Source organism: Columba livia, chromosome 2, assembly GCF_036013475.1.
Source record: "Columba livia isolate bColLiv1 breed racing homer chromosome 2, bColLiv1.pat.W.v2, whole genome shotgun sequence".
NCBI classification, from domain to species: domain Eukaryota; kingdom Metazoa; phylum Chordata; class Aves; order Columbiformes; family Columbidae; genus Columba; species Columba livia.
Window position 1 is genome coordinate 151,767,477 of NC_088603.1, and position 27,202 is coordinate 151,794,678.

The following is a 27,202-nucleotide window of genomic DNA, read 5'->3' on the forward strand; positions in this document are numbered from 1 at the left end:
GGGGCTGTGTGACAAATGGCTGTCCCCACAAGGGGTCTTGTGTCCTGAGAGGAAAGAGAGAATGGGGACCTAGATGGTGGGAGAAAACAGACTGCTGGGTCCACCGGCCAGCACGGCCCTGTGGCCTGAACAACAGCCTGATGTCCACCTGGCTGTCCTGTGCAACCCCCAAGCTGTAACGTGGGGTGTCAGCAAGGCCTGGAGGTCACCCACGTGCTCTCTGTGATGCTACTGGGATGCTCATGGGGCAGGAGCTCTTGACCAGCCCTGGGTGAGCACCACAAGAAGGCCATTTCTTCATCATCCCAGGTTCCCTGGCGCTCCTGGCTGTGTTTCCTCCCATTACTCTTCAGGAGTGATTGAGGGATTGCTTTAGAGCTGACAGTGAACATCTCTGGAGGACCTCAGCATGTTCACTTTGGTGCCCCGTCCCTGGGTCATCATGGTTGTTTATCATGGAACAAGCTGTAGGGCTCCTGATGCTTGGACATTTGCTGCTGCATCGGCCACTTGCAAGGGGGTCCTATCCCCTCTCCAGTGTAAATATATATTTTAAAATAGACAATATGCATATTAAATATATATATATATATATACACATATTTAAGTAGGTATATAAACATATTTAAGTAGATACATAACCTGAAGTTTGTAATTAATTGCTTTCCAGTGCAACCTTATTTCCAAGAACCGAGGAACTGAAGCTTTTCGGTTGAAAGGATGGGACAAAGCTGGGCTTGCTGACATTTCTTTTGTTGTAATGTCATATAGGTCTCGTTTGACTGCAAAAAGGAGAGAGGAGGAGCGTATGGAAGGGAGGTCAGATGCTGCCAGGGTTTCCTGGAAAATGAGGTGAGTGGTGATGGCTTTCAGCACTCACAAGCCTGGAGGCACAAGCCCTCCTGGGCTTCTCAGCACCCTGTGGCTGACACCTCTTCTGTTGAACCTCTAGACTTAATTTTTATTATGGGTTTCACTGTATTTTGCCTCTACAGGGCTGATGGGAGGATTCTAGACTGCTGATGTGCTTGAGGGTCTCAGAAGGGCTGGAGATTATCTTGGATGTGTTGACGTCTGTGCATCACACAGACCTTGTTTCTGGTTGTATGTGGGCTTCTCAGCAAGAGACTTTGCTCTTCTAGATTGAGAGACCTCTGCTGCAATTACGTGCTACTGAACCAGTTCTCCCCCGGTCTCCTTTTACAGTTGCTGGAGGGAAATGGGTGTTTTTATGAAGCGCCTGACCCTGACCTGCTGTAGGCACCTGCATGTGTTGAATCATTCCCTACAATGCCTGCTGCTCCTCACTGTCAGTGGAGCTGGGATGGCTCATTTGGATGCAGGGTCTGCAATGCCTGTCTGCACCCTCCATAGGAGGACTGGAGTTCAGGGTTCTTACTGGTGGCTTGGGTTGTGCAAACCCACTGGATGAAAGCTTGGGCCTCTCCTAAGCTGCCCTTACATTTTCTTCAAGGTTTGGACACAGCCTAAATCTGTGAGCCACTTGTCTGAGCCTGCTCTCAGCATTTATACACCCTGGCTGGCAGCATAAGTACGTTCCTGAAGGACAGAGTATCATCATCGAGACAATTTCAGTCCAACTGGGTCATCTCATGCTGTGCTGTAGCAGTCCCAGTAGGGACCAGCAAGATCACTCCAGCCCCAGGAGGTGCTGCACTGAGACTTGATGAGGCTTCTGGCGCTGCCCACGAACCTCTTGGGAACCAGCCCTGGAACTGCTCCATCCTCTGGATTTTTGAGTAACGTGGCTTGTGGCTTCTCAACCGTGAAAAGGTTTGGAGTGATTCTTGCCCTGCCTCTCTGGGAGCCTGACACCTGTAGCAGGAGCATCCATGTCCCAGTAACTCAGCTGTGGTAGAGCTGCTGGTGGGTGCGGTAATGTGAGGAGCTGAGACCTGCTGTCAGGGCTCTGTTGATGAGCATCTCGATGGAGAGCTTTTGTGCACTTCGCTGCATCTCCTGTGGGGGGGAAATTCCCTCCAGATATCTATCTGCCTTTGCTGGGCTGCATCCTCTGCTTCACCTTTTCACCACAAGCTTTTTTTGGGGGCGAGAACAGGAATGTTGTTTTCTGCGTCTGTTTGCAGAGCGCTCAGCATGTGCTGGCTCGTCCGTATTGCGGTGTGGATAAATACTGAGTAGAAAATACTAAAACTTAGGTATACAAGCTGTTGTACCTAAGCAGCTGCAACTGTAGAAGATATTTTTATACACTTCTGTTTTTGCTGGTGCCCTCCAATATGCTGTCAGAGGTGGAGCCCATTGCCCTGTGTTAGGAAAGAGGGATTGATGTTGAAGATGCATCCTCAAGATTGTCACCTTAAATCAAGGAACAAATATAATTTGCTGCAGTACATCACTCTTGTTTAATTTTCATTGGGCAAACAGAATGTGTGTGTGTGTCTTATATACAGAGTTTCTTCTGCAATGTACTGTAAGCTTTTCTGTGTTACTAGTCTTTGGAGTGTTTTCACTGCAGCCCTGGAGAGAGGAAATGCTCCCTTTTATAGTGAGGGAAACACTGTCACATGAAGTTGTGTGGTCACTGCCCTTTGCATGAGCCCTAGTTGTGTCCCAGTGGAGGACACATACATCTTCTACCTTCCTTCTGTCTACTTTGGAGACCAGAAGATGTTGCAGGGACTCATGGTGCCCTTGTGTTCGATGCTTCTGCTGCTGCCCTCTCTGCTCTTAGGTCGTGCCTTGATTCTCTATGCAGAGAACAGGGATAAACTGAGTCTTTGGAGTTGTGGTGATGATCTTGTTAAGGACAAGCAGTGTAATGGAGGATCCTGTTGCTGTGTCTAAGCAGGGGTGGTGCTTTCTGCAGTATCAGTGGTTGTCAGCGAAGAGCCTCATTTCTACTTGGCTGCTGGCTGTCTGGCTTTTCTGCAATAAAGTTCACTCCAGCTGGCTTCCTTTCTGCATCCCTCCCTTTCTGGAAGGATCTTTGTGCCAGGCTGACACCTCAGACATCAGCGAGAGTGTTTGGTACTCAGAGATGTGGAGCCACAGAGCCTGTGACCTGGCGCTGGGCTCTCTGCTCTCCTTGGGTTTGGTTTGCTGGGATGCTTTGGGATTCTGGGACGTGTTAAGCAGGAGAATGTGTTCATCTCCATATTGATCAAGATAAAATGACCAGCCTGCCTGAAGCGAGGAGGGCTTTGCAAGTCTCAGTGAAACCAGCTAAATATTCAGAAAGAGTGTGAATTGGGGGTGGGTGGAGAAGGTGTTTTATTTGCGTCCCAGCAGCTAAAAGCAGGTGTTCAGTCAACTGGGAGTTGCCCTAAAGGCAGAGAATAAGGATGCAAATGACCTGTGAAACATAAAAGGAACCATCTGAATGCCCCTTTCTGCCACTAACAAAGTTTACCTCCACCCTGGGTAATTTGCATGACTCAAGTTGATCAGCCCTGAGAAAAGGCGGACGGGTCCAACATGAGGAGGTGACTTTGTCAAGCCTGAGGATCTTGCAGGGAGGCAAAAACGGGGCAAAGCCCCGAGGCCAGGCCAGGAGATATGTTCGCTGATGAAACATGGAAAGGTGGGCTGGGTCGTAGGGTGAGCAGGGTACTGAGGCACGGGCAGCATTTTTGGCAGTGAGTATTGGCTAAGGGTGACCAGCTGGCACTTGTGATATCCCTGCAATGAAGCTTCCTCTGGGTTTCGCTGTGGTTCAGCTAAATCAGCGCTGATCACTGATACAGGATGGTGTATAACAGCTTAAAACCTTCTTTGATCAATGCCATCTGAGGAGTGCTGGGTGAGCAGAGCTTGTTGAGCTGCTGCCCATTAGACTGTTGCGAGTGTGACATTAGACTGGTTAGTTTAAACCTGCCTGGAAGGGCTTTTAGGCTGTGCTTTGCCTCATGTTTGATGCGGTAGCAGTACAGGAATCCAGCCAGTTGCTGCAGCTCAAGGGATGACTGGTTAAGCGGTGGCATCCCTTAGATCACAACTGCTGTGGATTTAGGACCCGTCTTGCCCAGCGTGGCGATGCTGAGTGCACTGGGGAGCTGTCCCGAGCTGTTGCTCTTCGGGCCCTGCCCCAGTTCTGCTGGGATTAATTTTACACCCAGCCTGGGCTTAGCATCCAGTGGGGGTTTTTGATGAAGCCTTTTTTTTTTGCTGTGATTTGGACCTGCACATGTGTCCCATCAGGCATTGTCAGCTCAGCCAGGGTCACAGATGGTCAGTCCACCCCATCTCTCGCCTGTGTTATCCTGCAGTGTGACAGGTCCCACTTCAGTTCATTGATAGTTTCACTAATTTTCCTGATTTTAATGAGCGCTCCCACAGCCTCCCCTCCGCCAAAGCCGAGACACTGATTATTTCACCATGAGCATCTAATGCTTATCCGTTTCCTAGGCTGCTCCTCCCACTTTCTGATTTCACTTATTATGTGCAGGATGTGATGATAAAAATCTGTTTGAGCTGTCTCCTCTTTCAGGGATTTTTACTTCTTTAAAGCAGCTGTGTGGAGTGATTAGTGTGTGCGTGGCTGCGGGGATGGGGAGGGAGCCCCATGCTCTCTGCAGGTTCCATCCTCATCATGTTAGCACCCAGGCGTTTCATCCAAGGTTTGGAGACGTTACATCCTCCCAGAGCCATTGAAATAAATCTGGAAAAAATAAATGGTGATGTTGCTCAGGCCCGTCTTCCCTCAGCTCATGGCATTCTCCTCTTCCAAGATTCAGTTGCTCCTCATCAGCAGCTCCCAGCATCATCTGGGCCAGCCAGCGACTTGCCATGGCCAGTGTTTACATGTGTCCATGCCTAGAGAGAGCTCGGCATTGGTACAAACTTGTACAGTTGCCTTTCTGAATCACATTGTCTGTACGGCCATGTGGGTCTTGTGTGTTCGTGGGGGGTGTGCAGTAGCAAACTGAATATATTTAGTTGAAGCAGATGTTTTCTGGCTTTTTTTTTCAGGTTTTGCATCAATGGGTTGTTCAGTTCTGCTGTTTCCTATTTAAGTTAACGGCGTCTATGGATGGTTAAATTACACGCAAGTAAAAAGCTTATCTCAGAGGTGGTTTGTGTCATCTCTGTTTTTCTTCAGTGTCTCCTCAACTCCCCACACCTTTGCCTTCCTCCCCATGCACAGAGCTGCCCTGGCCTTGTTGTCTCCCTGGGGTGTGCACTGTGTTTCCTGGGCACCTTGGTGATTTAACAAGGGGAGTTGAGGAAGACCATCCAGACATGGTCTGCAGTGGAGACCTGGGGGAGAGGCAGGGAAGTCCCAGGGGAGCAGCCTGGCCATCAACATCTCCTACAACATAGCAGGACCCAAGGGAAAACCGCCGATGTGGTGTCTGGGAGGGACCAGGTGAGGTCTCTGGTGCCACCAGTGTCAGGAGAAGGCACCCTCCAGGGGTGGAGATGTCCCCATCTCTCCAGGCTGACAACTTTCCACACTGTGCCACCTTGCTCATAGGAAAGCTTTCCCCAGTGTTCTACACGATCCTCCCAGGCCACAACTTGTGGATGTGGCCCTTTGTTATATAGCCTGCGGTCTTGGCTGTGATGGGGCGGGTGTTCAGGGGTTTGGAAGGAGGCAGGGATAGGTCTCTGGGTCACTTGTAGACCACAAGTGATGGCACAGGTGGGCAGCGGATGCATCTGCAGCATGTCCTGGAGAGACATCTCCTTTGAGAGATGTTGTCCTTGTGTGGATGTTTTTCCTTAATAAATTTGACCCCTTTGCAGAAAACCATGTTCATTTTCTGAATTAGGAAGTTGTATATTGAAAACCAGTATGGAGTAAAAGGGGCCAAGAATGATTAATTAAACCTGGGGCGTATTTTTCTAACCCCTAAGTGCTCTGGGGGTAATGTATATTAATGATAGTCCTGAGTCATAACTGCCTGCTGTATTGCAACCTGCAGCCAGATCACTATTGGCTTGGAGAAGGTGGCACAATGGCTGGAGCCAAGAAGCTTGACGGTCCACATTGATGGGGCTGGGGGGTGCATGGTGCCAATGCACCTTCATGGAATGGGCGACTAAAAATAGGGCAGTGAAACACATGAGCCAAACTGCTGAATGGCTGCGTGTGTTAGGCTTGAATTTTTTCTTTCTTTTGTTCAAGCTTGTTTGCCTGAATTTGTCAATGGGATTCCCAAAACAAGAGTATGTGAGAGATCTTTAACAGCAGTAGATGGAGCAAAGAGTCACTTTTGTGAGAGGGGTTTATTGCTCCAAGCAGACATGCTGGGAGCTGCTGACTTGGAATGAGATGGGTGGTGGTTTTCCATCTTGTCATTCCTTGTGGTCATGGCAGAGAGCTGATGATCCTGCAGATTGGCCGTGTGTGGTGACATGCCAGCAATACCTCTTTACTGGGTTGCATCCTTCCATGAGAAGGCATCAGAGATACATTGTGATGAGGATTAACTCAGTAGGCCTTACCTTATAGATAATGCTTTACAAATTATCTTTTCATGGGAGTATTTTCTATGCGGGCATAGTCTCAAAGAGCAGAAAATTGATGGTTCTGGCTGTTTTATGTTACTCACTCTCAAATGCATTGGTATTTTGGATAAACAGCAGAAACTGGAACCTTTTGCCTGTGGGGATGCCCCTAGTGTGGGCCAGGCTGCTGGACAGGTGAGCAGAACCGGGTGGGAATGGGGCAGAATGGGTGTTCCTCACATCAGACCGCCGTGAAGTCACGTACCATGTAGGTTATCCGGGGAGAGATGTTTGGGGGGAGGGGGGGAAGTTGGTTGTTGTGCCAAATTGAATTTTCATATTTCTGTAACAATTAAGCTAATAAAATTTAAAAATTTTGATGCTTTGGGCATTTAATTTCTGTGTGTTTTCTGAGAGCACAAATGAAGGCTTTTAAAGCAGTTTCATTTCTGAGAGGTTGAAGAGCCCAATCTTGAACGTGGAACATCCCAGTACTAGCGTCAGCATATACTGGTGTGTGACCTTGGTCGGGTCACACAGCTGGACCGAGAGTGTCCGAAAGTGTGACTTGGCAGTCAGCGTGCTGGCCCTCTTGGAGATGTATTGGCATGACTGTGCCAGTTGGAGCTCCTCTTTGGTGGACATCACTGTTCCTGAATGGTTGTGGGTAGCAGTCAGGTGAGATTAGGTGAGAAGTCTAAAAAAACCCTGATTTTTAACTTAAGCTCCACTTACATTCAGTGGAAAGAGGGGGAATAAATGTTGCTTTGAAGCAGCCTGTTCCTCCATGAACCATGGAGAGTTTCCAGACACTTGGATGCTTAATTTATAGACAGCTGAGATTAGGGAAAGAGCAGTCCCACATTTTAATTTATTGATATCTCTGTTGCTTGTATGTAAAATGATGTAATATTAAGTCCTTGTTTCCCTGAAACAGAGGATAAATATAAAATTTGGAGCTGGTGCCTGGCTACAGCAGCCTTTGAAATAACAGGCTTATCTTGGCCATGGGCAGTGTCTTTGACTGTTCCAGCATACCAAGGGTTAACGAACATCCTTGGTTTTCTCCCGATGAACTGATGGGTTAAAGCCTACATTTATACAGTCCTAAAATTACCTTTGGCTTTTTGAAGGCAACTGCGAGGCTGATGTGGCCCCCTGGTGAAAATGAGTTTGGCACCCCTGGGTTAAAGCTTTGAAAGAGATTTTACTGCTACATGACCATCACAAACCTTTTTATTTAGGATGGTCCTTTCATGAAACTTCAAATAGCACCTACGTCAGACTGAAATCAAAATCTTCAGGAGAGATTAGGACAGTTTTGCTTGAAGTTTCTCTTGTGGTCACTCGCAGGGAAAAAAAGAAGAGGTAAGATATCCAAAGTCAGCAGCACCTCACTTGGAGCTGCCAGTAGAGCTTCTCTGGGGGAGACGGATTGAGTTACCCCATGCCTGTAATTCATCCCTCTTGGCCACACCCAAATTATCCAGCAAAATGGATGGGAAATTTAGGAAAACTTTTTGCTGAGCTGGGCAGACGATGCTCAGACCCGCATTGATGTCTTGGGCACAGATTTCTCTTTAGAAAGGGATTTTACCCAAGGTTTTGCCATAAAAATCCTGATATCCATGAAGTGAGGGGCAGCATGTGCCTCTTCAGATGGACCGTGCTTGCCCTGCTCTTGGAGGTAGGTCTTAATTTTTGGGTGCAGGGATTCTGATTATGTTTTGCACTTATTATTGCTCGTTATAAATACCACCTTTATCTGAATTCGATTAATTATTGTTAAATATTATAGTGGGCTTTATTACAGATTAATACTACTTTGTATTTATTAGTCTTACCTTTCTAGGGAAGTTGTTAAATGCTTCCCAGCCCTGGGATGCTTGTGTGCCCCCATTGATGCCCTTGAGCACGTTATCCAATTGTGATGGAACTCCCCTAACCCATTTTCATTCATTTTTAAGCCTCGTTTTGCACTGTAAATTGATATTTTTTATGAAGTCATTGAGCTAACTACAGTATTATTCTATTCTAATTTATATGCATTTGACATTATTTGCATTTTTGCCTTATCTGGGTTAAGTCTCACGGATGGCATCCTGGCAGTCCCTGCCGACACGGCTTTTTATCTAGTTATTGTTGGATTAGCCTTCAAGAAATGGATTTTGAAAAGTTATTTCTAAGGTTCTGCTGATTTTTGCCATGTCAGGGATGCACAATTTTAAGCAGATTGCATTTAGCAGCAGGCTGGCTTAAGCAGCACCCTCAGTAAAGCCAAGGAAATAATTTGCTGGAGCTCCTTAACTCATGCAATCCTTGTTTTTCATGGGATTTCTCCCATGGATCTTCTGGCTGATTTTTCTCTCATGAGATCTCACTTGATCATCGTCTGTTGTGGTATGTGCGGCTCCAAGCCAAGAATATCTACTATTTTTGAAATGTGATCATTACTGTTCAAAATAGGCTTTTTTTCCATGATCTTACAAGATTTCTCCGCTTCTCTAATAAGCTAATTTTATCCCTGCTTTGGCATCCATACTCCTTGGTGTTATTTTGGTGTATCTTTATATATAGCTCTGTGCATGTACATGTTACAATATGTGATTTATATACAGCCTTGTCTTGCTGTCACAGGGAAATCATTCTCACTTTTGTGGTGGGATCTTGGGTGGGATGTGTCAGAACCAACCAGTCCATTGCCAGACCTCTCTGTGACCCATCCCAGTTCGCTTTCCTTCATCCCCAATTACCATCGCTCCACCTGGGCGAGAGAAGACACAGACACGAACCATTTCATTTGGTTCATTTCATTCATCCAGCACCATTTCATTTGCCTGTAAGTTAGGGGTCCATGGGCTTTGCAGCTGCCAGGTGGGAGCCCCGAAACCTCCAAGTTGCAGTTACTCATTGTGTGCAGATAGGCATGGGTCCACACACATGGTCAAAGAAAATATGAGGAAAATTGCTTTAAAAACAGGAATAAAACTGCCTTGAAAGGGGAGGGGAGATGTGCTGGACGGTGACCATGGTGTCACGGGCATGGATGAAGGCTGGAGACAGCAGCTGCAGCAGAGGTCGAATGCACGGTGGTGGTGGGTGGAGGAGAAGATCAGTAGGAGGAGCTCTGCACTGGATGGCAAACTTGAAAGGAAAATTCTGATTTCAATATGGAGATCATTAATTGCTCAAGCTGGTTCCCCTGTTGTTTCTTACACACCTGTCTTTGCTAATTTGCTTGCTTTGCTTTCCTAGTGTGCCCGTTAGGGTCATGTACACAGACTTAGTAGCTGGGTAAAAGGACTCCCAACAATGCCAGTGTGCTTTTGGGGGAGAAAAGGAGCCAAAGTTAACCATGGGGTCATGTCATAAAGGAGAACTGGAGCCTCGTGGTCAACTCTGACCTGAAGGAACCCTTGGAGCAAGATGCCCACTTAATGCACCCATCTTTTAGTCCTGCTTGAAGAGGATGTTCTCATTGTGTGGACATTCATGGCCTTTTTATGATAGCATCTCTTTAAGGCCTCCGTGTGGTCGTGATGGTGCCTTCCAGGGAGCTGGAGACCTGATCTGTTGTGACTTTGTCCTTTTTACATATTTGCCTCATTGTAAATCACAGTCCATCTGAATTGTGATGGGCAAGTAAAGTCTTCCAAGAAGATCTGGACTTTCTAGATTGTTGGCCTGGAAACAGGTGCATAAAAATGTGTGTGGTGTGGAGAGAATTGTTTGTTCCTTTGAGACAGATGGGTTTTTGCTGGGAGGAGGATATGAGGCTGAAATTGTTAGAGGTAAATGTGCCATGTACCTTGACTGCCAGTTTTAAAGTTGACAACTGGGACAGGTATTACACCAGAACAGAGTATCACCACCTCTGACAAGGGTCTTGGTGGGTCTGGTGTACAGGGAAGGCTGTAAACTAGATTTCAGCTGAATTGTGCATCAGGTTGCTGAGCTGAAGGAAGAGGCAGCTCTTGGTCTAAGGAGCACCGTAGCTTGCCAATGTGACTCTGATAGGCGCTGGTGGTCCTCCATCCTCTGCTGGGGTTGTTACTGGTGGTTGGATCAAAAATACCAGTTTTGTGCAAAAAAGGAGACCTTACAGTTTGATAGAGGCCCTGAAGGTGTTGAAACATTGAGCCTGAGTTTTCTCCCTAAATTTCACCTTCCGTCAGCAAAAGTGCTGAAGGTGGAAGGGTTTTGGCAGTGTGAAGTTACTGAAGGAGGAAAAACACTCAGCATGATTAGCTTAATGTTCATTCAAACCATAGAGAGTTTAGGATTGGGTCAGTGAGCGTATTGGCATGAGCAAGTCTCCCGAAATCAGTGTGGGTCATATCAGCCAAAGGGGAATTTTCCCAGGTTGGATCTTAGATTCTTCAGGGGAGGAAAGTTGAATGTCATTGTAGCTGCCTCTGCAGGAAGCCTCTGGCTGACACTGTGGCAACAACACTCAGAATTATGTATTATTCCCTTCACAGACGAAGCTAGAACAAGAAAAATGTCTTGTGTCAACCTGGCCTTTGAAATACAAATGAGTAAGACCAGCCTCACTTGTAAATGTCACGGTTTGCTTTGTGTGCTCGCTGTGTCATGCGGTTGCTTTTCTTTCCTGGTTAATGCGTTTCCAGGCTTTTGCTTCAAGTGATGCTTGGACAAAAGGGAAAGGAGAAGAGACTCTCCGTGCTGCGTGTGGAGTCCCACGGGGCTGTTTCCCCACTGCGGAGCTGCGCTGACCCTGGGTCAACTTGAAACACGGGCTCTGTGCTCCTGTGAAAGCCCAGCTGATGGTGGAAGCACCAGCAGCCTCATTTTCTTACACTGGCAAATTTGGGGGAATGGAGTGCAAAGGCACACTGCGCGGTTCTTTGGCTTGACAGCCTTGGCTTTTTTGTATGGTCTAAGTCTTTCTTAGGGTCTTCCTGTGTCCAACTGTCAGGTGGTGTGTGCTTACTTGCTGAAACCCATTCTTCCTGTTGTAAAGATGAGTTATCACAAAATCACAGAGTGTCTGGAGTTGAAAGGGACCTCTGGAGATCATCCAGTCCAACCCACCTGCAGGTTCACCCAGAGCAGATCACACAGGAATGTGTCCAGGTGGGTTTGAATGTCTCCAGAGGAGACTCCACAACCTCTCTGGGCAGCCTGTTCCAGGCTCTGGAACCCTCAAGGTGAAGAAGTTTCTCCTCATATTCAGATTGAAACTCCTTTGTTTCAGTCTGCACCCACTGCCCCTCATCCCATCATTCGGCAGCACTGAGAAGAGTCTGGTCCCATCCTCTTGACAACCACCCTTGAGATATTTATAAACATAAACAAGATCCCCATCCTGTACTGGACCACCAGTGAGGGGCCATACCCGGCTATCTGGGCAAACTTGCTGGAAGCCAAAGTGCCGTGCTTGCTGCATCACATTTGGGGTCAGCTCTTTCCTGCCTTTTGCATGATGCAGTGTTGGGGTTTGCACTAATACAATGCAGATTCCTCATGGATTTTTTCCCCTCAAAATTGAATCATGAGGCACATACAGAACCAAGACTGGAATATGAGATGTTGCTTCTGCAGAGAAGCTGGTTATGGTAACTAATTGTGTTGTTTTGGGTTATGCCACGATGGGCTGGCTGGTTTTGATGATGTTTCTGTTCTGTCTGTGATTAACCTGATGGCGACAGTAAAACAAAATAACATTAAAAGTGCATAAAAACCTCAGAATGATATTTTGGATGCCAGAGGATGCTCATCCGCAGAATGTAATTGTTTTAAACTAATTTGATGATTAGTTCAAGCCAGCTTTACAGACTCCTGTGTGAGCAATGGGCATTTCTGTGGAGTTAATCAGAAAGAACTGGAGTTTCTTTTACCATGAGCAAAAATAGCTCTCGGGGAGGACAATATGTAACAGCAACGACTGGATCTGTCGACTTAGCCAGAAATACGCAGCCAGTTTTAAAAGAAAAAAAAAAGAACAATCATCTGGAAATATCTCACATGCCTCTGAATCTCTGCTGAAAATTGCTCTGGAGCTTTACTTGCAGCTGGTGAATAAAGTTGTTGAGAGGAGCAGTGCGAGTGCAGCAGTGCAGGAGATGCTCTCAGGGTTCAGGTGGACCGGAGGAACGCTCATCCTCCTCATCTCATCTCCTGTGCCCATCTGCAAGGGTTGGGTTGCTCAGCATCCTGAGCTGGGCTTAACCCCACACCTTTTTGCTTCAGTCTGAGAGAAGAAGAAAGAAACCTGTTGGCAAAAAGTAGAGTCCTGGACCAGTTTTTTGGCTGGTGAGTTTTGCCAGACCAGAGCTGTTTTCTGGGGGTGGCAGAGCCTAGAGAGGGCTCATCCGTCCCAGCTTGGGTGCTGCAAGGTTGCAGTTCAGGTGCATGTGACCAGTGCTGGATGGTGGGTAAATGAAATGACCCAGAGGTGCTTGGGTGCTCCAGTGAAGGGCTTCCCAGGGTATCCCATCAAACCTGCAACATCTGAGGTCTGGAGATGAACTGTGCTTTCCCCAAATCTATGCCCACCTGGCAGCAGGTGAGGGCTGGGAGCTGGGGTTTGGCAGGATACTGGGGTGCTGTATGGTGTGGAGGGGGCAGCTCTCATATGTGTCCCCTCTGGCTGGTTAATATGCTAGCTTACGCTGATTTTTTTTTTCCTTCCTTCTGTTTTCAGCATTTTAGTTAAAAGCATAAACAGCCTGGCGTTGTGTAACAGGCTGCCGGGGCTGTTGCTCATCCCCACGATGCTCAACCGCGGAGGATACACGCAGGAGATGATGCTCCAGCCCTGTTCCTGGGTCCCTCCCCGTGCATGACTGTGGTTCAAAAACATGTAGTGGGATTCTTCCCAGACTGAAACGGGCTTTGCCTTCCCCAGATGAGCTCAGCCTTTTTTACAACACTCTGCTTACACGAGTTGATGTCTTTCCAGGAGCCTGGAGTCAGGATAGAGACCCACAGCCGGAGCATCCTCTGGAGTTCCGCAGCTGAAGCACTGAGCCTCCTGCCCCCTGGGCAGTGGACAGTTTGCCCATAAACTGCTGGCATTTAGTGTGGTAAAACAGGGGGTTTTAAAGATGTTTAGCAATGGCAGGGCCTGTTTGCTCAGTTGCATTGATAAAATAAACAGTGTCGTCATTTGCAGGAAGGTGCCGAAATATTCCCTGTAGCCACTTGGAAATAGCTGGTGCGATTGGTGAAGATTTACTGTCCTGTTTCCTTTCCTTGCTTTCTGTTTCCTTTCCATCTCTGTTGATAATTCTGCTATGTGTTTCTTTAACTTTTTATTCACTTAAAAACTTCCAAGGCGTGCTGTTAACTTCATTGAGTTTAAATGCTTTTGTTTTTGCTTGTTGAATGGTGCATGCCGCTTCGATCGTTGCTGTTGAGATCTCAGGTTTCCCCGTGTCTTCCTTCAGGCTGCTTTTCATTTCAAATATATATTTGTTGAAGAAAAAGGGAGATTTCCACGAAAATGCCCATTGCATCTCTGACGCTTTGAAACACGACTCCTGTCAAGCATCTGTCCTGTTTTACCATAGCAGTTAAAAGCTGAAAAAAGGAGCAGGAATCCCAGTTTCAGCTAAGGAGCAATTAATCCCTGTTTCAACACCCACTGTTCCCCAGTGCTCCAGATTGTAAACCACCAGCAGCAGCGACGGTCTTGTCTCGTTCCTCCTCCGTGTGAAACTGCTTTCGGGCAGCAGAACCGGGTCCTGTGCTGTTTTCTGCTCCTGTGCCTTTCTCTGGTGCTGGTTTCACGACGATTACAACCTGTTGCTGGCACCACGGGGTGAGGCAGCAGCATCAGCAGCATGGCTTTGATCCAGATCAGCTCTGGGCACTCAATTGCCGCTCTGTGGGATCGGGTTGAACTATCCATGTGAAGGTTACATTGACTTGCTGTGTCTGGGCTGGCTTCACGCCGGCTGCGGGAGGACAGATGGTACTGGATGATGCCTGACGTGGCTTTACCCGGCACCGTTTGTGAGCAGACCTGGATGGACCGAGCATCACCACGTCGTGCCACCTCATGGAGGTCTTGCTGTGGCAGCAGGGGTTGCATGAACTGTGCCAGCGTCCTGCTGAACTGCAGCCTCAGGTCTTGTGTCAGCAACAGGTGACATTATGATGCACAAATTGCACAGTATTTTTTTTTAGAGTGGCTGAATGGATTTCACTGTGTCATTTACTGAGGTATTTTCATCCCAGCTCAGATTGTTAATCCGATGAATCCTGGCTGCACACTGCCTGGTTCACCCTCGTGGTCAGTTTATCTGCCTTCCCTGTCTCTAGAACATCCCCGCTCTGCAGTGAGGCTTCTTCATACCCTTCCCATTTATCCCTGTGTTTTAATTCTTGCTGTTCTTACACCTTTTGTAGGTTCTGCCATCCTCAACTCTTATTATTTGGAAACTTACTTGCTTTTTTTTTTTTTCCTTACTGATTGTTTTTCTGCAATTCTCTTGTTCTGTGGTGTTTCCTTCTGTGTTTGAAGCATCCCCTGCTTCAGTGAAGCCAAAGTATAAAGGACCACCAAAACCTGCCTAAGTGAATGAGAGATCTGGCAACCTTTTCCACCAGAAATCTTCCAGTGTCTGCTGTGTTTCGTGGTCCATGAGACAAAGATCTTCAGGGAGCAGTAGCTGCGTGTGGGACACAGTGGGGACGTGCTGGGCCACGAGGTCCTGTGTGCTGCAGGTTGGTGTATCCAGCTTTGCTTTTAGTGCAGTGCTGGTGCTTTCCCACTGGTGACTCGCCCTCCCTCTGCTGCCCAGGACCACCAGTGTCCTGTGGGCAGGAGTCTCTCTTGTTGGGCCCCTGCCGTTTGCCTCCAGCCCCCCTGTCCTTCCCGTTAATTTTTGCTCCGTGCCTGCACTGCTGCGACACAGAGCTGTGTGCTGGCCCCTGCCCTGACTCAGCCCTGCTCAAACATCCCTGCTCCCTCACCCGGGCTGAGAAATTCTGGTTGCTCGTTTGGGGCCATTTCCGATGCCTGGTTAAATCTTTCCAACAAACACCTAACTTCTGACTTGGTTCTTGCATTCCTACACCCCAACATGGAGTGTGGTCTTCTTGAACCATATAATCATAGAACAGTTTGGGTTGGAAGGGACCTTCAAAGCTCATCCAGTCCAACCCCCTGCCATGAGCAGGGACATCTTCACCCAGATCAGGTTGCTCGGAGCCCCGTCCAGCCTGGCCTGGGATGTCTCCAGGGATGGGGCATCTACCACCTCTCTGGGCAACCTGGGCCAGTGTTTCACCACCCTCATTGTAAAAAATTTCTTCCTCATGTCTAGCCTGAATCTCCCCTCTTTTAGTTTAAAACCATTACCCCTTGTCCTATCATAGCAGGCTCTGCTATAAAGTCTGTTCCCATCTTTCTTATCAGCCCTTTTTACGTACTGAAAGGCCACATTAAGGTCTATCCAGCCTTCTCTTCTCCGGGCTAATCACTGGTACTATCTGTGCCATACGGCTGCAGCCACCCCGTTGTCCCTTTGAGTCTGACCATGCATGGGACATGTGGTCCAACTTGACTGGGAATGGGATGCTTGGCACCACTTTGCCAGCTTTACAGGCAATGGCTGACCTGGAATAAAGCCTGGTCCTAGAGAGTAGTCTTTGTGTGCAAATGCACGTTACTGGTGACCTTAATGAAATTATATATATTAAAACCAATAAAATGGGATCATCTGTTGGAGAAGGTGGCTCACGGAGCTGTGTCGTGGCTGTGCTACTCACGGGCAGCAGCACTGGTGCGGTGGGACGAAGTGTGGCCCGGAGGGCAGCATGTAATTCAGACTGACGGAGCGGCGGCAGAGCCACACCTCAAATCTGTCGGAGCTCTTTCTGGCAAACCACTTCAAAAAGGGCGTTTTGGTGTGGTTTAATGAGTAGAAGAGAGAGGCCAGCATGGGGCACGCACAGGTTGCAAGGCAGGAGTTACCGGCTGCAGGGATCTGCAGGAGTGGTCAGAGCTTCATGCTCCCGTACCCAGTACCATGACGTGAAGGGCACCAGGGGCAAGAGCAACTTCCCTGTCTGCTCTCTTGCTTTTCTTTCCCACTAGAGTGTTTTGTGCAATTTTCAAAGCATCATGTGCATGTTCTTTTTCTCTTCTCTTGAACTAAGTAGTTGTTTTCTCCTTTTTCTTAGCTGTTTTCTTCATGCAGAGGTAGGAAATGGCAAAATATTTTTTCGGAGATAAAATAAATGTGTTTGTCTTGTCAGGGAATCTGGCAATAGTTGGTACCTGAGGATAATTTTTGCTGTGTGTTTAAAGCAGCTTCAAGTTCTTAAGAAAAATCAAAGGCATTTCCCTTAGGATGATCTGCTTGAAGTGTCCTGCCAACCAGGCTGAGAAACCTCAAGCAAAACCAACAGAACCCAGCACCGTTCTCTGCAGCTGCCAAATTTGCATCTGATTTGGGGTTTTAATTATAGGCAGTTTCCAAAAAAAAAATGAAACGAGCCTTTTGTATATTATTATCTTCTCTTCCTCTTCTTCCTCATGTGCCTCTCCCTTCTGCTACTCATTGGCCACATGATGGGCTGTTCTGGGAGGTGCTGGGCTGCCACTGTTCCTGCCACCAAAGGGGTCGGTACCACCGACTTCTCCAGCCCTTGTGCTGTTAGAAAGTGAGCTTGTGTCCATGCTTGGTGGGCTTTCTGCTGGTCAGTGAGACTGCATCAGCTTCTGGAGAGGTTTGGTGAGCACCAGGGCCAGCCGTGGCTCTGGGGAGACTGGGAAAGGGTACCGTTTTTTGACAACAATGAGGTGTTAAACTCTCACCACATCGTGGAGCTGAACAGTGGCTTTCAGCCCAGTCCACCTCACCCTTTGAGGTTGCATCCACGTGATTTATAAGATGGAAAAGTTTTGTGGTGTTTTCTTTTTCTCTCCAAAAAGGTCAAATGCTTCAAGCATCTTGAAAGCGCCGAGGTGTAGAAGGTCATTGATTTTTTCCCTTTAAACTATCTTGAAACTAACCCAAGGTATAATTTTATTTCAACAGAATGGGAAAGTCTAGTACACCATCAGCTCCTTTTATTTCAGTATATGGTTGTCTTGTCACCCATGTACATCTAGAAATACTCTTTCTTCTAGTGTTTACTGAGGCATTCAAGCTGAACAGGATTGAGCCTGATGACTGCTTGGATGGTTCATCAGACACTTGCAGGTGCCATCTGTACACAAGGGTGTTGGCGATGCAGCAAATGGCTGTTTTCCAACCTCTAAGGGACACATGTTATTGGGGGTGCCTTCTGATGACCACTCAGGATCTTAAAAGCTTTCTTTGTACATTCACATGTATCTTTGTACTGGCTAAATTTCAACTCACTTTCCTCCCTGTGAACAATTTACTTTTTGTGGAATAAACTGTTCCTCAGAAACCATAGCAATGAGGTCACTGCTGTTGTGGGGGTTTTGTTGGGTTGGGTTTTTAGCAGCTGTTTCCACCCCAGGGTTGATTTTGCTTCATTATACACCTTCTAACTGGTTCTTCAAACCTTTCTCACCTTGTGGGTTCCTAAACATTTTTTTTCATTGAGGTGTGGGATCTTTTCAAGGAAATTTAAGTCTTCTCACAAAGGAGCTGTTTCTTATGTTATTTTCCACAGACCCACACAATATGGTACATGGTTTCCCAAGGACCAAATGGCTTGAAAGCCACCATTCAGTGAGGTCAGAGTAGTACACTTGTTGACTTGAATCTGTTATAATAGTCACTAGTTGTGGTTATTATGAATTTTTGGAGTTGTTGATGATTTATAACCCTTGCATTCTCATGTAACTGTTGTGGAGGACAAAATCAAAGGTCTGGCTGGTGTTTGCCCAGGGCACCCACTTTGGGCATATGAGCTTGGGCAGAGTGCTGTACTAATGTGGCTTCGTGGCTTTTGTCTTAAGCTGGACTGAATCCCAGTTGGCTTTGGGCACAAGTGGAGCAAGCCCAGGTCTGTCTGCACCTGTCTAGGTAGACACATCCCACTGAAATCCCTGCTCATTGGAGCCTTAGAGGGACCTTCTCACCTTTGACTGTACCTGTGAACTGTGTAGCACTGGCGGTACAAAACCTTCAAAGTGGGCCTGAAAATGCCTGTAATGTGCAATTATTGCATTAGTAAAAACAAAGGCAGTTTAGTTTGTGTTCAACCAAGCAGAATCTTGCTGTTCTCAGAGAATGGTGTTTTCAGCCTTGCACTCATTGGAGAAAGCCTGATCAAAAATGCTGGTAGCTGACCTACAGGACAGGTGATTGTGAGGTGACAGGCACAAGCTCTTGCTGAAGAAACATTTTAATGTGCAAAATGTCTGGTGTGAGCCATGGGAAATGCTTCCCCCTGGGGAAGGCAGAGCTTTCCTCCTGCAGTGCAGACGTTCTGGGGTCCCTCTCCATGGGGCAGTGGGAACCCAAACCTGCCGACATGTGGCTCAGCCCCAGCAAGAAGCACTAAAAGAGTGTGGCCTTTCACTACTTAAAAGAGGTCTATAAGAAAGATGGAGACAGACTTTTTAGCAAAGCCTGGTACAACAGGACAAGGGGCAGTGGTTTTAAACTGAAGGAGGGGAGATTGAAACTAGACATGAGGAAGGAATTTTTTTACAATGAGATTGGTAAAACCATGGCCCGTGTTGCTCAGAGAGGTGGTGGATGCCCCATCCCTGGAGGCATCCCAGGCCAGGCTGGATGGGGCTCTGAGCAACCTGATCTGGGTGAAGATGTCCCTGCTCATTGCAGGGGGTTGGACTGGATAAGCTTTGAAGGTCCCTTCCAACCCAAACTGTTTTACGATTCTATGATTTCCAGTCTAGTAGAGAGAGCATCACTGAAGTGCATTCGTGGTCAAGTAGTCAGTATGGAGCTTACTCTTTTAAACAAGGTAACGCTGACTTCTTCGACACGTACAAAAATTCATCATGGGATGCTTTCCATGCTACCAAGAGCAGTGTGTCAAGGCATTCTAGTAGTATGGGAATGCTTTGTGCTGTGATTTGTTTGGGAGCAATTAGGACATTGTTGTAACTAGATACAACCACCACCTGTATCTCAGTGCACTGTGAAATGTCCTCAGGTAACTTGTGGCTTCCTGGCAACATAATGTGGATGGACTTCTTGGCCATTTTTTCTGCTGTAAACCTGGGGATCACACCTAGTGCAGGTAGATACCTTGACCTTAGTGGGTGTTTAAATGTGTTATTTACACCACTGTGACATTGGAAGCACTGACTGTGCCCTGAGAGCCTATCGTTCTTTGTACAAATGTTGAATCAATGGCTGTCCATCCCCCAGGGAGCTTACAGGCTGGATCAGTGACAGAAGGTTGTGGTTGGATACATGCAGATGGAGGAGTAAAATGAAAATGCTAGGGCACTATTGATCATCTTGACAGATGTGTCTCAGGACACCAGCAGCCTCACAAGTTATTGAGTTTTCTTGTAAATGTCACAGCAAAGGAGAGTTTTGATGAAGTCGATGAAGTGGTTTGGTAGACATTAGAGAGGAATTCTTACCAGGCAAGATAGGGCAGGAAGGGAGAAAATATTCAATATCAAAGATGTTTTCTGCTGACTGGCTCAGGAGACCAGATTCCTAAGTAGAAGTCAGCATTGTAAGAGTCAACAGCAGATAGTGGGTACTGTAGGGCATGGGTTATGCCTCGAAAGTTAGAGAGCTCTTGCGTGATGAGGTGGGGAAAGGGGAGGGCCTTGGCAAAGTGAAATGGGATAGAAAACATGACCTCTGTGGTGGCGTACTCTTTGGTCAGGAGAAGTTTCGTTTCTCAGGGAAGGGCAGTTGTGTTGTCTGTGATGTGGGAACACAAGAGCTTTGATGGTGACGGCAGATTTGGATGCTGGACAATAAAGTATCCAAAAGATATTCTGTGACTTAATTTTGAACACAAGGAAACCAGCCTGGAGTAGAAAGGAGAGTCTGTGCAGAGGAGGGCTGGACATGTGTTTCTGGTGGAGGTGAAGGGAAGGTAGAGAAGAATGGGACCATGGCTGGAGCCACAGGGCCCATGGGGGGGGAAGCCTCAAGTTGACCTGGAGGATGATGAAGAGATAGGAAGGAAGAGACAAGAGATGGTGCTGTCAGAGGCAAGTTTGAGGAGCCAAGGCCAAGCAGAGGGGTGTGTGGATTCTGACCTTTGGTTAAGTAGCCACCAAATTTTTCAGTAAACTCATGAATAATATTATTGCTCCTAGGCCCAGACAGGATCCTCTGCAGATAAACTGGTGCCGATAGCTGGAAGGTCTGGGTGTAACTTCATCAGAAGTGGCTTGGTGTGTGTGCTTTGGCCAGGGACCTGTGCTGCACCCCTGCCCAGCGAGGTGTCTGGATGGTTCTATATGTTTTCTATCCCATCTCTACACCATTGTGGTGGGGATGCTACTTCCATAAAACAGGCATGTGCTGACGTCTCTGCCTGGTCACACAGGCCGGCTCTGGAAAACCTCAGCTCCTCAATTACAAACATAGCAGGGCTCTGTCTGCAAAGGTGTAAGGTTACAAAACACACACCCGCACACTCGCAGGGCTTAACCAAAACCGCCTCATTTTAAGCAGTTTGTGAGGGTTTATTCATTACACTGCGGCAGAGGAATGCAGGAATGCGAGCAGTGTTAAACCTCCTGGTTTGGCGGGAAGACATCTCCTCTCCCCTGCTCCAGCTTGGAGCCTGCTTGGCTTTAATGATGATTGCACCTCTTGAGCTGTTGAGTTGGCTCTCCACACCCGCACAGATGTGTGTGGCACAGCGCTGGGAAGGAAGGCGGGAGCTGGGAAAGAGCTGAGGTTGATGCTTTGGAGCAAGGATGTCTTTGCACCTCAAATACTGTGTTCAGTTTTGGGCCCCTCACTACAGGAAAGACATTGAGGTGCTGGAGAGAGTTCAGAGAAGGGCAATGAAGCTGATGAGGGGTTTGGAGCACAAGTCTGATGAGGAGCAGCTGAGGGACCTGGGGCTGTTCAGCCTGGAGAAAAGGAGGCTGAAGGGAGACCTTATCACTGTCTACAACTACCTGAAAGGAGGTTGTAGCATGGAGGGGGTTGATCTCTTCTTTCAAGTAACAAGTAGTAGGACAAGTGGAAACAGCTTCAGGCTGCACCAGTAGAGGTTTAGATTGGATATTAGGAAAAATTTCTTCGCTGAAAGGGTTGTTGGGCATTGGAACAGGCTGCCCAGGGACGTGGTGGAGTCACCATCCCTGGAGGTGTTTAAAGACCTGTAAATAAGGTTCTTAGGGACATGGTTTAGTGCCAGTGTTAGGTTAATGGTTAAACTCGATCCTGAGGGTCTCTTTCAACCAAAATGATTCTATTCTGTGATATGCCCTGTATCCTGTTCCGCGTCCCACCCGCTCACACCCCTTCTCGGGCTTCTCTGCCGTGGGCAGCTGCCTGATTCCAAGAAGGCTTTTGTGTCTGTCCTGCTATTAGCTCTAGCAGGGAGGGAAAACCTGCTGGGGCCTCCTCCCCAGTGAGCCCTCAGCCCTCCAGATGGCCTCAGCTGAGGTGTGAATGGCTCCTGCCTCCTTCCAAAGGCCTGTCCTGCAAGTCCTGGGCCAGCCTGGCATGGGCAGCCAGATGGGTGGATGTTCTTGTGCTCTTGAGTCCCAGCAGGGAGGAGGGGGACAGTCACTCCCTAACTCTTGTGTGTCCTGCTGGGGAATTCATTTTGCCTTTTTTTATTCTTTTTATTATTTCTTTAGTGCTTCTGATTAACCATCCCCAGATGCATCTAACAATATCCTGGCATTTTAAAAGTATTGATTTTAGAAGCCTTGTCACTTTGAAAATGGGAAATAAAAAAAAAGGCAGCAGTAATTTTTGTTGGCTTGTTAAGAATTTGAAAGATGCAATAAAATCGGCTTTTAGGTTTATTCACGCTGCTCGTTCCCAGGGGAGGAATGTGGTGCTGTGCCCTGCCCGGCCACTTGTGGCAGCTGCTGCCGCCACCGCGCTTGGCTGCAGATTCCCATAAAGGGCCTGGGAAGTTAGGGAAACCGGTAACACTGGATCCATAATGTGAAGACCAGTATTGCGTGTTAGCTGTGGATGCACAGGCTGGGCAGCTGGAGAGTTTGCTGACAGATGTGAGTGATACGGGTACGATAGCACTGTCGACCTAACAGAAGGAGCTGGTACAGAAGAATTTGAACCACAGAGACAAGTAGAGGTTCTTATTGAAGGTAGAGTTAAGGTCTGTGTTTAAGGGTCTCTAATGAGAATGGAAACAGCCTAATCCAGTCACTTATCAGGGACAAGTGATTAGCTGGGGATGGCAAGGTTTCTCATGCTGTGTGGTGCCGAAGAGGAGCTAATCTGTGCCTGAAAGACCAGATAAAATAAGTCCTGCTTCAACAGCTGGGATGCATGTGGACAGAGTCTATTGATTGCACTTGTCGTACTGTGAGATTTTAGTTAAACCCTCTTTCCCGGCAGGACTGAGTGATGGAGAGTTGAGCAGTAAATAAGTTTGCGTAGCAGCCCCCTGTTTGGAATGCTCAGCTGTAATGTTTCTGTACCCAACCGCTGGATTTTTGGCCAAGCCACTGAGCTGCTTTGTGCCCATGGTCCGTAGCTGAACAGCAAGAGCTGGGGCAGAGGTGGTCCTTCGTGTCCTGAACCAGGCTCATTTTTGATTGTGTGTATCACTGGTACTGGAGTCCCATACATTTTCCTCGTGGTCAAGTTGGTGGACTTCTCTGGAGGCCTGACCTTTGGACACAACATCCTTAGTCACTATGATGATAATCCTTTAATTTTTCATTTGTATGGTAATTTAAAAGGTTACAAGGAGTCCAAATGATTTAATATGAGAGAGGTGAGGGAGTGGGAAGGACAAGATGGGATCACTAGAGCAAGTGGAGGAATTAAAGAAGGGAATAATAAGTCCATAGAAAGGTGGGAGACTTTTCTGGCTTCTCTCTCCACCAGGCACATTTACTGCCCTGGACTGAGAAGTGTTTTCATCATAGCACTCTGGATAATACGTAGGGCAAATAGAAATATTTTGTTTCATCTTGTATCTCGGTGGTCCACCAGTCAGGGTAGACCTGCTGGCTGTGAGGTGTTCTCCAGGGTCACCTGAATCGGTGGCTCGAACACTTGAGCACTGTCACAGCCACAGCCCCTGGTTTTGTGTCTACTGCTACAGGAAGGATCCAGCTTTACAACCTTTGGGCAACTCTCAGGTCCTGTTTGCTTTGATAAGAACTCTGTATGGTGAGGTCCACTCCTGTTTCTCTGAAATGCCCTCTCCCGGTCACCCTGGTGCATGGTTGTTTAACCTGAACCTTGGACACAGAGGGTCTGGGACTGGGCAACGGTAACAGAACAGAAATCCTCCATGCTTTTTGGTGGGTTTTGCTTGCAAATGCCTGCAGGCATCAATGCTATTTCATTATCTAGTTGAAGATGTCCCTGCTTATTGCAGGGGGGTTTGGACTAGATGACCTTTGAAGGTCCCTTCCACCCAAACTATTCTATGATTCTATGGATGGAGAAACTGAGGCACACCTGCCACCTCCTCTGACAGCCTTTGCTCCCTAGAAAGTCAGCAGTCCGAAATGTTAAAAACAGCTTATTTCTGATGGGGAAAAATAAGTAGAAAAGAAACAAGTAATGTATTTTGGACTATCCTTCTAGCATGGACAGTGGCCACCGCTTTCCGTGCCGTGGGGCACTCTCCAGCCTGGGAAATACGGCGATGCTGTGTAACCACCCCAGTTCGCCTGCCCGTAACTCCTGCCCTGCAGCAACGCAGCGTGGTGGGATGGATGGACTAACCAGGACTAAACCAGTCCTGCTTTCTCCTCTCCCACTGGGTTCTTGGGCAACACTGGATAGGTTTCTCATCCTTTCTGGATTGCAGTTTCTCCATCAGGATGACGATGCTAACAGCGCCTAAGTAGTCTTTTAAGTGCTTTCAGACCTATGGAAGCGAATTAAAAGAGATACGGGAAGGGAGTCGGGGAAGGGATGCAAGTGTCAGGAATTCAATCGGGAAATCTTTGTCATCCAATCACCTTTGTATTTATTCTGGTCCCGTTGCAACTGTCGGCTTTCTAGAGCTAGATCAAGACTGCTGTTAATGCAAGGTCCTGAACCTTGCTGTTGCCGCCGGGTGATGCTTGACATCATTACTGCGCTAACAGCGGCGGCAAGGCTGATAAAAAATATTTGTGTCTCCTGGAACATAACCTTTTCGGGATGAGAAGAGGTCCTGGCACTGCGCTCTGCCCAGATTTAGCTGCAGATAATGGGTTTTTTTCCTACCGACATCTTAGGATGATGCACGGTCATACGACGCGGTCCTTTCATAGCATCCTGGTCGTGCCAGCCGTCCTCCATGGGTTTCCTTGTCCAGCGGCGGGTGGTTCGCTGCCGTTTTGGGGTTCGGCCGTGCCAGCCGTGCGTAGCCCGGTCAGGGCGGGCGCAGCAGGTGACTCCGCACTTGCTCAGCAGTTGTTGCATCCCTCTCCCAGGATCTCCAGCTGAGCTCAGCCCCGCGTGTAGGCACACGCAAGGGAGCAGGGCGGGCGCCGGCAATCCTTCCTCCTCCTCCTCCCTGGTGCCGGGGCTGGCTGGCGAGCCGGCATCAAAGCAAAATTTCCAATTCGTGTCTCTTTTCTCGGAGGCTGCCTGGCTCCAGCGTTGGCTCTCAGTGGCGTTGAAGCCTGCCTGGGAATGGGCGGACTCCCGCATAGCTCCTGGGTCGACTCTCATTAGGAAGGGTGTGTGCTTCGGAGCCGGTGAGCTGCACCTCTCATTTTGTTTCACTGGGCTGCAAAGCCAGGACGCAGAGCTGGGTTTCTTGCCCAGGGCTTGTTCTCACCAGTGCTTGCCCTGGCTGTCAGCCCTGGGTGGCACGGAGCGGTGGTGAACGCCGGCACGGCAGCCATGCCCTGGATGGGCAAGCCCTTCTTGCGTGAGCTGGGTGTTGGGCTGCACCCCTGGGTGGGTGCCCCATCAGAGCTGCTCTGTGGTTTGGGGCGGGGGGCTCACCCCTTGCCCCGAGTTTTCCCATGCACTCTGTGGTGGTGAAAGATACCTCCAGGGCAGAAGTAAGGGCCTCTCCTTGTGGTGCTGCTGTCCTCCAGGGTCCTTCCAGAGCTGCTGACCCCAGGGTAGCTCAGAAACCCCAAATGAGTATTTTGCTAGAAAAAGAGGGGTGGCGATGAGTGCCAGAGCCAAGGAGAGAGTTGTTCTTCCCTCTCCAAACCAAGTGGGGACAGCCAGGCTTCAGAGGCTCCCCAGAGTTTGTTCCCAGCTTGGCAGTGCCCAGCGCTACTGGGGTTACTGAGTGAAATGCTAGAATCCTGTCCCCACATCTTCCCACTGACCTGCATCATCATCATCACTCATGCTTCGGGTCCATTGGAGTGTGGCAGCCAGAGCAACTCAGTTGCTTTTAGGAGGTAGGATGTGTGCATTGCTCACTTGTCTCCTTTGAGGAGGAGGAGGAACAGATTGCCCAGAGAGGTGGTAGATGTCCCTGGAAACATTCACAGCCAGTCTGGACGGGGCTCTCAGCAACCTAATCTAGTTGAAAATGTCCCAGCTCATTGCAGGGGAGTTGGACTAGATGACCTTTGAGGGTCCCTTTTAGCCCAAACCTTTCTATGATTCTATGGGGGCAGCCCCCAGTTAACACAGCGGGGCAAGTGGGGTTCAGGGTACCCCCAGCATTAGCATGGAGCGGCAGGAGCTGCGGAGCAGAGGACATAGCCTGACCCAGCATGTGGTGGTCTGGGCAGCAAAGGAATGGGTTTGCGCATGGACAGGAGATCTGAGCCCTCATGTCCCTCAGTTACAAATTCCTCCCAAAATGGGTGGCTCAGGGCCCTTTTAAAGGCTATGGAATGCAGACCCTGCCTGTGCCTGCTTTCTGCTAGCAGAGCGCATCGGTCTCAAAGCCGGCTACAGAGGCAAAGCACACCGTGTTTTTTTTGCATCTGCCCACAGGACGTGCCTTTCTGGGCACCGAAAGACATATCTGCATTTTTTGGGACATAGCGTGAATACTTTCAGCAAATAATAAAATAAATACACATATCTGTCTCATGTGAGTATATACAAGGCCATACAAGATCACTTTAAGAGGTCAACATCTTGTTACTCCTCCACTGCTTCTTGGTCAGGGAAACTGGTGAAGTCGTCGTGTCCTTTGCTGGTGTTTTAGCTTGTGCTGCGTTGTCCCTGGTACATACCAAGCTTCAGCTGTGGGTTTCACTCTTTATCACCTAGTCAGAAATAGCTTGCCTTGGGTTTGTAGCCGATATTTCTAGCTGGTTCAGGCAGTGCTGCAGGATCATACAGTAAGCCAGTCAGCTGAAAAATGGGATCACTTAGCTGAATTCAGTCCAGTTTTTGGATAATGCACATAAATACGGCTGCTGAGTAAAAATACAGGCCCATGGCCATGTTTGGTGGCTCATCCCCTCGGCAGCCGAGCAGCAGTACCGTGAAATCTGGGCATCCTTCTGCACCGCTGCACCTAAAACTGTTTCAGGCTGCCGACAGCGAAGGATGTCGCTGAACGTGCTCGCATCGGGGAGCCGTCCAGCTGATGTGACTCTCTATTTTCTCTCTCTCCCAAGTTGTTATTCTGCAGATTCATTTCCCTGATCCAGTTCGTGGTTTTGCATGGCAAACCAGCATGTGCCGGCATGGCTGAGAAGGAGGAACGAATGAAAACAATATCATGGGTTGGTCCTGGTGCCAAAAAACTTGTGGGGGAGAGTCACAGACGTAAT

General features: G+C 48.2%; 2 long non-coding RNA genes across 3 annotated transcripts in view; one reads left to right on the forward strand and one right to left on the reverse strand.

The window, feature by feature from the left end:
* The window catches only part of LOC110364973 (uncharacterized), an 84,471-nt gene extending 66,637 nt beyond the window's left edge, over positions 1 to 17,834 (forward strand). Inside the window, exons 4-5 of one of the 2 annotated variants that reach the window (XR_010470802.1) lie at positions 772 to 852; positions 1,207 to 17,834. This is a non-coding gene — a long non-coding RNA (uncharacterized LOC110364973). Of the gene's footprint in view, positions 1 to 771; positions 853 to 995 lie in introns of both variants that reach the window. The other variant, XR_010470801.1, reaches the window with a different exon arrangement.
* Positions 17,835 to 22,308: 4,474 nt separating this feature from the next.
* On the reverse strand, positions 22,309 to 25,993 carry LOC135578705 (uncharacterized). Its single transcript, XR_010470804.1, has 2 exons — positions 24,473 to 25,993; positions 22,309 to 23,162 (listed from the first exon to the last, which is right to left on the reverse strand). It is a non-coding gene; the product is annotated as an uncharacterized LOC135578705 (long non-coding RNA).
* Between the last annotated feature and the right edge of the window lie 1,209 nt (positions 25,994 to 27,202).